At 35.1% G+C, this 13,489-nt stretch overlaps 1 protein-coding gene across 1 annotated transcript in view; it reads left to right on the top strand.

Annotated features, from left to right (window-relative positions):
* The window catches only part of LOC111059596 (hemicentin-1), a 434,222-nt gene that overhangs the window by 325,645 nt on the left and 95,088 nt on the right, over nucleotides 1-13,489 (top strand). The window lies entirely within an intron of this gene.

The raw sequence follows: 13,489 nt of genomic DNA on the forward strand, positions 1-13,489 counted from the left end.
TAAAAGTTGCGACATTAACGCTCTATACCATGGCATATCTACTTACGCTATTGTTTCTCTATGGTATGACACTGTAGAATGGCCAAACTGAACTAGATGCTTCTAGGTCCACAACACACTCAAAAGATAACCGAGACAAGAGACGGGTCTACATTTATATATAGTCTACTCTCAGATAACACTGAATATTTTATCATCTTCATCATCATCAAATTCTTCTTCTTCTTCTTCCACTACTTCTTCTTCTTCTTCTTCTTCTTCTTCTTCTTCTTCTTCTTCTTCTTCTTCTCTTCTTCTTCTACGTCTTCTACCTCTCCTACCAGATCTTCTTCTCCTTTTACTTCTTCCTCATCTTACCCTTCCACCCCTTCTTCTTCTTCTACTTCTACTCCTACCTCTTCTTCATCCACTCCTTCCTCTTCCTCTTCTCCTTCTTCTTCTTCTTCTCCTCCCACTTCTATTTCTCCTTCTTCTTCTTCTCCCTCTCCAACTATCTCTTCTTCTTCTCCCTCTCCAACTATCTCGTCTTCTTCTTTTTTTTTCTTCTTCTTCTTCTTCTTCATCTACTTCAATTCCTGCCGTCATAATCGTCAGGTCATCATCATTTTCTTGTCGAAACTTTGCGATAATAGCCTAATTGTTTTGACAGCTCCGGTCTTCTCAGAATAATTAACTGTTCCAATATTCTGTTCTTAGCAGTGATTTTCTTCTACTAAACGTGAAACGTTTAGGACGCCTTTCAACGAGCGTTTTAAACGCTTTTGTTTAGATATAAACGTACAAGTATTTGAACTCTACTTGTGAATGACTTAAATTCTCCTTCTTCTTCTTCTTCTTCTTCTTCGTCTTCTTCTTTCTCCTTCTCCTTCTTCTTCTCCTTCTTCTTCTAAAACGTCTGTTTTGGGTGATAACTTATCGTCTCCGTTTTTGATTTAGTATGCAATGCTTTAAACGCTTTCAATAATTATAGGGTTAGAAAAAGATTCAACACTATTTTTCATCTTGGTTGTCACCTCACTTTTATCTCTCTTCTTCTTCTCATTCTTCTTCTTCTTCTTCTCATCCCCTTCTTCTTATACCCTACTTTTTCTCCCCCCTGATAGTTTTCACTTTCCTTGCCCTATTACCATAGGTAAAGAAAGTATTGCTTTCCGAAAAAATTAAGGTACCACAATTTCTAAAATTCTATACGTTTTAAGGTCCCCTGAATCCAAAAAAGTGGTTTTTGGGTATTGGTCTGTATGTGTGTGTGTGTGTGTGTGTGTGTGTGTGTGTGTGTGTGTGTGTATGTGCGTCTGTGTACACGATATCTCATCTCCCAATTAACGGAATAACTTGAAATTTGGAACTTAAGGTCCTTAAACTATAAGGATCCGACACGAACAATTTCGATCAAATGCGATTCAAGATGGCGGCTAAAATGGCGAAAATGTTGTCAAAAACAGGGTTTTTCGCGAATTTCTCAAAAATGGCTCCAACGATTTTGATCAAATTTATACCTAAAATAGTAATTGATAAGCTCTATCAACTGCCACAAGTCCCATATCTGTAAACATTTCAGGAGCTCCGCCCCATCTATGCAAAGTTTGATTTTAGATTTTCAATTATCAGATCTCAGATATAATTTAAACGAAAAATTTCGAGTGGAAAAGATTGAGCATGGAAATCTCTTCAATCAATGTTCAGTAACATTTTCACCTAAAATTGAAAATAAGCTTGAAATTTGAGAAAATATAATTATTCAATTGCAAACTTTTGGCAACTTTTGATTCTATTGAATCATCCACTATGAAGAGATAGCAGATCTCGTTTGTATCCAGCGTTATTGAACTGTCACCAGCCGGCTCAGATCTTTGACTTGAGATGCGCGTTTACACTAGCGTCAGGTGATCAATTTTCATAACGACAAGGAAAGTTGTGTGAGTGCGCCACACCAGATTTTTCCTATTTTCTCTTACAACTCATCTCTTTTCCTTTTTATTTTCGTTTCCTCCTTCTCCTTCTTCTTCTCCTCCTTCTTCCTTTCATTCTTCTCCTTCTCCAAATTCCTATTCTTGTTAAATTCTTCTCAAATTTTGTGAAGTGAACAACTACAAGACTCAACCTATTTCGGACTATGTGTAACGTTATCTAAATTTGGGAGAGGAATAGCACAAGGTTATCTTTTTTTTTCTCTCCGTATCATTTTGATGATGTACTTATTGTATCAATTGAATTAAAGTACTGTACTAACTAAAAAACATTTAATGCAAAACTTTATTCACTGTACTATACAATATTATTGTTCAAAATTTGAAAAGAAAATACTGAGAAAACAATTGATGTAAAACATTATTATAACAACTGTACTATATAATTATAAATTGTTTTTGAAGAATAAATATATTGAGATAATTTTTTATCTCAGTTCTCCGCAGTTTACAAAGATGTTCATTGCCGGAAATTGTTCACCACATTCATATAGGTGTATGATCCTTTGATAATCTGAAACAATATGATAACATAATTAACAATAAATTAATCAAAGTATACATCCATCAAATACATTCTCAATTTGACAAAATTTAAAGAAGGTAATATAATAACATATGAAAATGTTCCAATATAATATAATAGTAGTATATTAAAAAATGTTACATATACTATTTTTAAATAATTTTTTTTTATATATTTGAAGAAGAAGGGGGAGAAGAAGGAGAAAAAGAAGAAGGAGAAAAAGAAGAAGGAGAAGAAGAAGAAGGAGAAAAAGAAGGGAAATCACTTACAAAATTGATTTTCTCGCATACTTACATTGTCAATCAACTCACATGATACAGTATCGCCACAATATGATACAATATCATTTTAACTTGATACACAACATCATGATTTGTTACAAAACTACCAAATGAATTCTACAAACCATGGCATATCTTCTTATGCTATCCTTTCTGCATAGTCTTACCATAAATATTAGTCTTAGCATAATATTATAATCTAGAATATTTCTTTTGTAAGTTTTTATTTTGTATTTTGTTTTTATGGGCAATAAAGATGTTTGAAAAAATGATACAGTAGCAACTCACATGATACAGTATCATCTCAACTTGATACACAACACCATAATTTGACACTTCTAGACTTCCAAATGAATCCTACAAACCATGACATATCTCTTTATGCTATCGTTTCTCTATGGTATCACCAAAAATGATACAGTATCAATTCACATGATACAGTATCACCCCAATATGATACAATATCATCACAACTTGATACACAACACCATAATTTGACACTTCTAAACTTCCAAATGAATCCTACAAACCATGGCATATCTCTTTATGCTATCGTTTCCCTATGGTATCACCAAAAATGATACAGTATCACCAATATATGATACAATATCATCTCAACTTGATACACAACACCTTGATTTGAAACCAAACTTCCAAATGAATTCTACAAACCATGGCATATCTTGCTATGCTATCTTTCCTCTATAGTATTAACATCAATGATACAGTATCAAATCACATGATACAGTATCACCACATATGATACAGTATCATCTCAACTTGATACAGAACACCATAATTTGACACTTCTAAACTTCCAAATGAATCCTACAAACCATGGCTTATCTCTTTATGCTATCGTTTCTCTATGGTATCACCAAAAATGATACAGTATCATCACAATATGATACAGTATCATCACAACTTGATACACAACACCATAATTTGACACTTCCAAACTTCCAAATGAATCCTACAAACCATGGCATATCTCTTTATGCTATCTTTCCCCTATAGTATTAACATCAATGATACAGTATCAACTCAGATGATACAGTATCATCTCATCTTGATACACAACTCCATAATTTGATACTAAGCTTCCAAACTTTGAATGAATTCTACAAACCATGGCATATCTTGCTATGCTATCTTTCCTCTATAGTATTAACATCAATGATACAGTATCAACTCACATGATACAGTATCACCTCAACTTGATACACAACACCCTGATTTGATACGAAACTACCAAATGAATTCTACAAACCATGGCATATCTCTTTATGCTATCGTTTCTCTATGGTATCACCAAAAAAGATACAGTATCAATTCACATGATAAAGTATCACCACTATATGATACAGTATCATCTCAAATTGATACAGAACACCATAATTCGATACAAAACCTCCAAACTTTCGATGAATTCTACAAACCATGTCATATCTCTTTATGCTATCCTTTCTCTATGGTATCACCAAAAATGATACAGTATCAATTCACATGATACAGTATCACCACAATATGATACAGTATCATCTCAACTTGATACACAACATCATAATTTGACACTTCTAAACTTCCAAATGAATCCCACAAACCATGGCATATCTCTTTATTCTATCGTTTCTCTATGGTATCACCAAAAATTGTACAGTATCAATTCACATGATACAGTATCACCCCAATATGATACAGTATCATCTCAACTTGATACACAACATCATAATTTGATACAAAACTTCCAAACTTAGAATGAATCCTACAAACCATGGCATATCTTGTTATGTTATCTTTCCTCTATGCTAATATACTTACATTGGCAATACAGTTCATATTGATGGTGTAGAGACCATATGGCTTGATGACCAGTTCCCTTGTAGTTCGTATCAGCATGGTGAGAATTGTTTTCTTAAACCATTCTGGTTTATCAGTCCATGGACAATTAGCGAGCGCTGTTCGTATTGCGAACCCCTTATGCAAAAGAAAAATTGATTGAATAAATATAGTATATTACGCTACAAGCACAGAAAGTTAGTGTTTACGGTATGAGGATAGTTTCCCGAAAATGATATCCGAATACCGTGAACACCTTTCTGAGTCGTGTACGATATTTTTCGCCAGTCGCGTATGATATTTTTCGCCACACTACAGGTATTGATTGATTGATTGATTGATTGAGTACTTTATTTATGTAGATTACAATACTCACTGGCTTATACACTTATAAACAATAGCTTACAATACAGCAAAATTATAGATGAATTTACATAATATAGACTAAGAAAATAATTATTGAACTGTATATGATATGAAAAAGCAATTTGTAATATAATAACTATAGATAATAATCATATTGTAATGCATGTACATAAATTGGCGGAGCTTTGGACATATCAATGTCCATTCTTCGGAAAGAATATTAAAAATATCCTCCCCACTAACTCTCTACCAAACCAAGTATAGCCTACATACCAAGTATAGCCTATATACCTACTATACCAAGTTATAGCTGACGCTAAAAAGTTAGGCGGTTTCGTGGGTCTCTTGTGCGTTCCAACAGTTGATGTTGTCAAGTAGAGTTGTCATCTAGCTTGGCAAAAAATAGATGCATTGCATTAGCTGTGAGTAGGTTATACCATGTGACCCACAAACCCGCCTAACTTTCTGGCACCAGCTATATAAGAATAATAAATTGAATAAGAATGTTTCATAAGGGGGGGGGGAAGAAACTTTGATGTCTCATATCTCAAGAACCAGACGTCGTAGGGTACTCAAAGTGGGGTGAAAATTTCCGATCTCACCCTCCTGAACACAATGCACCATATGGCACAGTTGTCCAAACACATTTTCAAAAATTTTCAAAGAGCGACCGGAAAGGGTACTCTCTCGACTTGGCCGGAAAGAAACCTGTTCTGACGTCAGACAAGAGTCGTCTGCAAACAATGTCTTTCAGATCTACGTAGGGACTGGAAAACAGCTGCTTTCTGTGCAGTGTGGCGAAAATAAAATATCGAGGACCGAGCTTCGCTCTAGAGTACAAAAGCATAAAAAATGTATTATGGAAGAAGAAATTATAATAACATTCATACAGAAATGTTCTATCTAATCACAGTGAATTGAGATTAATTCCCAAAGGAAAGGCAGAAATTCTCCTCGCAAAGGCCCAGTTGCACAAAAGCAGGTTAGATTCTAATCCTGATTAACTTCACGTGAACCAAAACCAAGAAGACCATTTCGAAAGATGGATCTACTGGAATTAATCAGGATTGAAAATAAACCGGCTTTTCTGCAACCGGCACTAAGTACCTGATTGAATGATTAAAATAGTTTAACAGCTTAGTCATAATTTTGACACAGTCCCACACACATGAACTCGCTCACTCACTTCCATCACCAACAGACGACGAAAAAATTATTATCAGCTGTTTTTCCAAGGATGATTGATAATTATCTTCTTAATGTCCTTCAGCGAGTTCTCCAAGGGATGAGACCTAGTTCAATCGAATCTTTATATTATAAACCTATGTTCTGAATTTAGTGAGAATCACCAACAGACGACAATATAATTATTATCATCAGCTGTTTTTCCAAGGATGATTGATAATTATCCTTTTAATGTCCTTCAGCGAGTTTTCTCAGGAATGAGACCTAGTTCAATCGAATCTTTATATTATAAACCTACTAGTAGTCCTGTGAACAGTAGACCTCACGCAGTATCCTCATCCTCAAGCACCTGATTGGAACTATAGACCTTATGGAAATACAGCAATAGACTAGCTTCTACACACATCTGTGTGATCACTTGTCAGCTGATTTATGATGAATAATTCTATAGTCTGATTTGTACTCTAATATTGGCGTATGAAGGAGGCTCCTCTTCCCTTTCATATTATCCTTGAAATGAAAAATTTCCAAAAACCTATTACATAATTCGACGCGCAAATAAAAAAGGAACAAACCTGTAAAATTTCATGAAAATCTATAACCGCGTTTCGTCGTAAATGCACAACATATGAACATTAAGAGAAATGCCAAACCGTCGACTTGAATCTTAGACCTCACTTCGCTCGGTCAACTATGTTCTGAATATCGTGAAAATCGTTAGAGCCGTTTTCAAGATCCGGTGAAATACAAACATCTGAACATCTAAACATATAGACATAAAAACAGAAGTTGCTCGTTTAATAGTATAGGATATAATTGATTATCTTAAACAAGAATAAACAGTTAATAATATAACATAGCTTTGCCTATCAGCGGCTACATAGAGCTATAATTATGGTACGGTTCACATTATAATGGCAGTGTTTGATTAGCAATGATATTGCTATCCTTGTCTATCATTCAACAAACCGGATAACGCTATCTCTTTCTCGCGTTGCTCTGTTGCTGGATCGTATTTTAACAATGTAGAAAATCATAACCACAGAATAATCCAACAATGGAAGAGAGATAGTGAGCGAGTGAGGGGAAGAACGATCAAAGAAGATTGGTTGATTGATTGAGTACTTTATTTATGTAGATTACAATATATACTGGCTTATACACTTATATACAATAGCTTACAATACAGCAAAATTATAGATGAATTTACATGATATAGACTAGAAAAATAATTATTGAACTGTATATGATATGAAAAAGCAATTTGTAATATATAACTATAGATAATAATCATATTGTATGCATCTACATAATTGGCGGAGCTTTGGGCATATCAATGTCCATTCTCTCGGGAAGAACATTCAAATATCCTTCCACTAACTCTCTACCAAACGTTAATTTAATTCATAAACTGAGGATTCATTTATAAATGGAAATATTGTAAAAGTTTCGATTAATAGAATATTTAAGAGAAAAAAACATAAAATTAATAAAGTAAAATAATTATATAGGTAGATAAGATCAATTATTGATTAATAAAATGAAGTAGGCTGAAGTATCAGGTAATCAACTTTCAGTAATATACAGAAGTATGCAGTGGATAATTTAAATAACATGAGTTATGAGAAAATGAGTTATAAAATGAACATGAGTTTGAGAGAGAGAGAGAGAGAGAGAGAGAGAGAGAGCGTGAGAGAGCAATATAGACAGCGAGTAATGGGAGACCAAAGCTAACAAAATATTATTTCAAGTGATGCACAGCTTTTAGATAGAACGCAAATGGCTCTTCTATTTATTGACCTATAGTGACATCCTCGTTTTAAATTCAGTATCTGATCAGCATTTGTTTCCCATCCTTGTCTATTATCTTTGTATAGTAAGGTCCACGTTATAATGGCAGTATTTCATCAACATTGGTGTTGCTATCCTTGTCTATCACTCCACAAAGCAGATAGGGCTATCCTTTCCTACATCTGCATGGTTGCCATTGGTGTTTCTATCCTTGTCTATCATTCGACAAAACTGATAGCGCTATCCTTTCTGCACTGCTACCAAAGTTTGGAAGCTTTGTATCAAATTATGGTTGTTTGTATCATATTGTGTTGATACTGTATCATCTTCCTATAGTGAGGTCCACGTTATAATGGCAGTATTTGATTGACATTGGTGTTGCTATCCTTGTCTATCATTCGACAAAACAGATAGGGCTATCCTTTCTTACATCTGCATGGTTGCCATTGGTGTTTCTATCCTTGTATATCTGAAGACACAGCAGTTAGCGCTATCATTTTCTATAGTGAGGTCCACGTTATAATGGCAGTATTTGATCAACATTGGTGTTGCTATCCTTGTCTATCATTCGACAAAACAGATAGGGCTATCCTTTCCTACATCTGCATGGTAGCCATTGGTGTTTCTTTCCTTGTCTATCTGAAGACACAGCAGATAGCGCTATCATTTTCTATAGAGAGGTCCATGTTATAATGGCAGTATTTGATTGACATTGGTGTTGCTATCCTTGTCTATCATTCGACAAAACAGATAGGGCTATCCTTTCTTACATCTGCATGGTTGCCATTGGTGTTTCTATCCTTGTCTATCTGAAACACAGCAGATAGCGCTATCCTTTTCTACAGTGAGGCCCACGTTATAATGGCAGTATTTGATTGACATTGGTGTTGCTATCCTTGTCTATCATTCGACAAAGCAGATAAGGCTATCCTTTCTTACATCTGCATGGTTGCCATTGGTGTTTCTATCCTTGTCTATCTGAAACACAGCAGATAGCGCTATCCTTTTCTACAGTGAGGTCCACGTTATAATGGCAGTATTCGATTAACATTGGTGTTGCTATCCTTGTCTATCATTCCACAAAACAGATAGCGCTATCCCTTTCCAACTCCGCAACGTTGCCAAATCGCTTGTATAATGGATTTCACGGTGTATTGTTTGTGTTAGGGTTGTTAAGGCTAGGGGACGAATTGGCAAATGTATTCGGAATGAATTTTGAATGTATTCGGAATGTATTCGTTGGGGCTTAAATTGGAAATTACAAAATACAGCTCAAAGCTTAACATCGGTTGGAAATTCGGAAACATTGTTCCTGGATAATAGAGTCAGATTCACGTTATAGAGTCAGCAACTGATCAAAATTGGTGTTGCTATCCTTGTCTATCATTCAACAAAGCAGATAGCGCTATCCTTTCCTACCACTGCACTGCTGCCAAAGTTTGAAAGTTTCGTATCAAATTATTGTGTTATGTATCATATTGTGTTGATACTGTATCAGTTTGAGATAATTTTGGTGGCATCTTCCTATAGTGAGGTCCACGTTATAATGGCAGTATTTGATTATCATTAGTGCTGCTATCCTTGTCTATCATTCTTGTATCATAGTTGACCGAGCAAAGTGAGGTCTGAGATTCAAGTCGACGGTTTGACATTTCTCTTAATGTTTGAATGTTCAAATTTTTGAATGTTAAAATGTTTTAATGTTTATATGTTGCGCATTTACGGCTAAACGCGGTAATAGATTTTCATGAAATTTGACAGGTATGTTCTTTTTTTAATTGCGCGTTGACGTATATACAAGGTTTTTGGAAATTTTGCATTTCAAGGATAATATAAAAGAAAAAAGGAGCCTCCTTCATACGCCAGCTTTGGGGTAAAAATCAGACTAGAGAATTATTCATTATAAATCAGCTGACAAGTGATTACACAGATGTGTGGAGAAGCCAGTCTATTGCTGTATTTCCATAAGGTCTATAGTTTCAATCGGGTACTTGTGGATGAGAATATTGCGTGAGGTCTACTGTTCAAAGAACTACTAGTTAAGAGTCAGTGAACAAAGATGATTCAAATATGATAGACAAGGATAGCAACACCAAGGTTCAAATACTCAATTATAACCTTATTCTAGAATCATAGTGAATAGATTCTGGTATAATTGAGATGATATTATCAAATAACAAACAATATCTCGCATGATGATGTGAGACATCTATAATCAATCAATCAATCAATAATCAATTTAATCTAGGAAGGGATTGGCTTATACACGTAGGGGATAGGAAATTCACGAATGACGCATCATCACTATGGTATCACCATGAATGATACAGTATCCCCACGATATGATACAGTATCATCTCACCTTGATACACTACATTATCACGTCTCAACTACACAACTGATCACCTTGCATATATATAGATTCTCAATTTAAACAGGTTAGTTGCAGATCCATTTTTGATCCTGAAAGATTTCATTTCGTCAAGGTTTTTAGTTTGTCAAGTTTTCAATTAAATCTTCACGTAGCACAGGTTACCTAGTGGTTTTAAATATATGGTAGTAGTATCTTACGACACTAGGACGGGAAAGGCTTTCTGTAGGCGATAATGATGTATCTAGTCGAGGCGTTAGCCGAGACTAGAATTTATTTCGAGCACTGCAATAGACATTCACGTTCAAGTAACGTGGACTAATAATCTAAAAAAGAATAATTGAGAAATCGAAAACATTACCCGCTTGTGCTGACATTTCTACATGCATTCTATAAACATAGCCTAGTTTACAAGTTTCGAATCAGGAATTTTGTGGAAGTTGACAAAATTTCCACCTGGAGCGCTGAAGATGTTTTTGCTGTTCCTATTCCAAAACAAGGAAACATACTTGACTGTGAAGAAAACATATGGTTTCAATACAGTAGAGTATGCTGTAATGAGAATCATATGTTTATTTGTTCTGCAAACAGCTGCTTACCGAATTGATTTCATGCATGGAGAACAGCTGAAATTGAATGACTATGACAAAAAGTAATTGACCGAGCGTAGTGAGGTCTAAGATTCAAGATTCACGGTTTGGCATTTCTCTTAAAATGTTTAAGTGTTTATGTTTATGTTTATGTTTTCTTGTTGCGCATTTACGGCGAAACGCGATAATAGATTTTCATGAAATTTGACAGGTATGTTCCTTTTTTAATTGCGCGTCGACGTATATAAAAGGTTTTTGGAAATTTTGCATTTCAAGGATAATATAAAAGTAAAAAGGAGCCTCCTTCATACGCCAATATAAGAGTAAAAATCAGACTATAGAATGATTCATCATAAATCAGCTGTCTAGTGGACTATAATACTACCCGTTCAAAAACATCGATCATCTTGAAAATGTATCTTTCCATCAACGTTAGTAGACAGTTGACTACGATACTACCCGTTCAAAAACATCGAACATCTTGAAAATGTATCTCTCCATCAACGTTAGTAGACAGTTGACTATAATACTACCCGTTCAAAAACATCGTACATCTTGAAAATGTATCTTCTCATTAACGTTTGTAGACAGTAGTTGACTATAATACTACCCGTTCCAAAACATGGAACATCTTGAAAATGTATCTTTCCATCAACGTTGTAGACAGTTGCAGCCAGACCTGATAACAGCGCTCACACTCACATTCCGGGACGACACGTCACGGTACGATAGGACAGAAAGCTCTATGTTTATTTAGGATTTGTTCTAGACATTTCAAATTGATGAATTATTCATTAATTTTTGAGAAAACATAACAACCGGTTAATGTAACTTACTGAGCGCGAGGGCTACTGTTCACAGAACTACTAGTTATTTTGAATTTTACTTACTCCTTCTGTGACACTCTCTCCTTTACTACATGCTATCCACATGAGAGATAATGCCATGCAATATCTGAATAAATATCTTAGTCTGGGCCCAATCGCTTTTATCTGTGGAAAAAAAAACTCATATTGAAAATATTATAAAAGAGGAAACAATCTATATATATAAAAGCGAAATGGCACTCACTCACTCACTTACTCGCAGAACTAAAAATCTACCCGACCAAAAACGTTCAAATTTGATTGGTATGTTCAGTTGGCCCTTTAGAGGCGCACTAAGAAATCTTTTGGCAATATTTTTACTCTAAGGGTGAATTTTAAGGGTTCAAAGTTCGTCTTTTAGAATGTATATTCTTTTTATTCTCTTAATTATAATTGAAAAAAGGCCATATCATATGTTAATATGGAACTAAAATCTAGAGAGGGTACCTCTTCGAAACAGTTGTTAAACTGGTAACTAAATTAATAATTTTGTCAGGTTGACATTAAGTTGAGTTGTCTTTGTTAGGTTGGCACCAAGTTGAAGATTGAAATGCATTTATCGCGGAGAAATTGATTGGGCACTGCTACTTCAATTGGAGCGATTCCTGAGAATATTATATTACTAGACGTCAGGCTCGCTTCGCTCGCCATATCCGTTTAGCCAGATGTTTAGTCTGGACTCCCGACTGGATCGTCCTAACATATGATAAAAATGCTGAAATGAAAAATGCAGTTGAGCGAAGCGAGCCTGCTGATCTCAATCCTGGACGATCCAGGCGGGGGTCCAGGGGGCGGAGCCTCCTGGTTAGACAGATATGGCGAGCGAAGCGAGCCTGACGTCTAGTTGGCTTGTACACGTGGGGGATAGGAAATTCACGAATGACGCATCATCACGTCTCAACTACAAACTGATTGATTTGGCATATAAATTCTTAGTTCGCAGAGTATGATTATAGGCCTATTCTCAATAATTCATCTAGATAAATAAATGAATGTGAGAGCAACTTTTCGTATGAGCTAACGCTTTAAACAAATAAACTTATTCATTTATCTACTAGTAGTTCTGTGAACAGTAGACTTCACGCGGTTTTCTCATCCACAAGTTCCTGATTTAAACTATAGACCTTATGGAAATACAGCAATAGACTGGCTTCTCCACACATCTGTGTAATCACTTGTCAGCTGATTTATGATGAATAATTCTATAGTCTGATTTTTTACTCTAATATTGGCGTATGAAGGAGCTCCTTTTTCCTTTTATATTATCCTTGAAATGCAAAATTCCAAAAACCTTGTATATACGTCGACGCACAATTATAAAGGAAATACCTTCAAATTTCATGCATGAAAATCTAATACCGCTTTTCGCCGTAAATGCGCAACATATAAACATTTATACATTTAACCATTTGAATATTCAAACATTCAAATATTCATACATTTAAACATTAAGAGAAATACCGTCGACTTGAAACTTAAACCTCACTTCGCCCGGTCAATTATGTATTATTTAATTGTTCTAGATTACACTCGTTCAAGTTTTCATTTTTAGAATAGAGACCCTTTCGGAGCCCAGTTTACCTGCTAGTATTGTAAGGGATGAACTGGCTTCTACACTTGGTGGATAGGAAATTCACGAATGACGCATCATCACTATGGTATCACCATGAATGATACAGTATCCCCACGATATGATACAGTATC

This window comes from Nilaparvata lugens, chromosome 9 (assembly GCF_014356525.2).
Source record: "Nilaparvata lugens isolate BPH chromosome 9, ASM1435652v1, whole genome shotgun sequence".
NCBI lineage: Eukaryota > Metazoa > Arthropoda > Insecta > Hemiptera > Delphacidae > Nilaparvata > Nilaparvata lugens.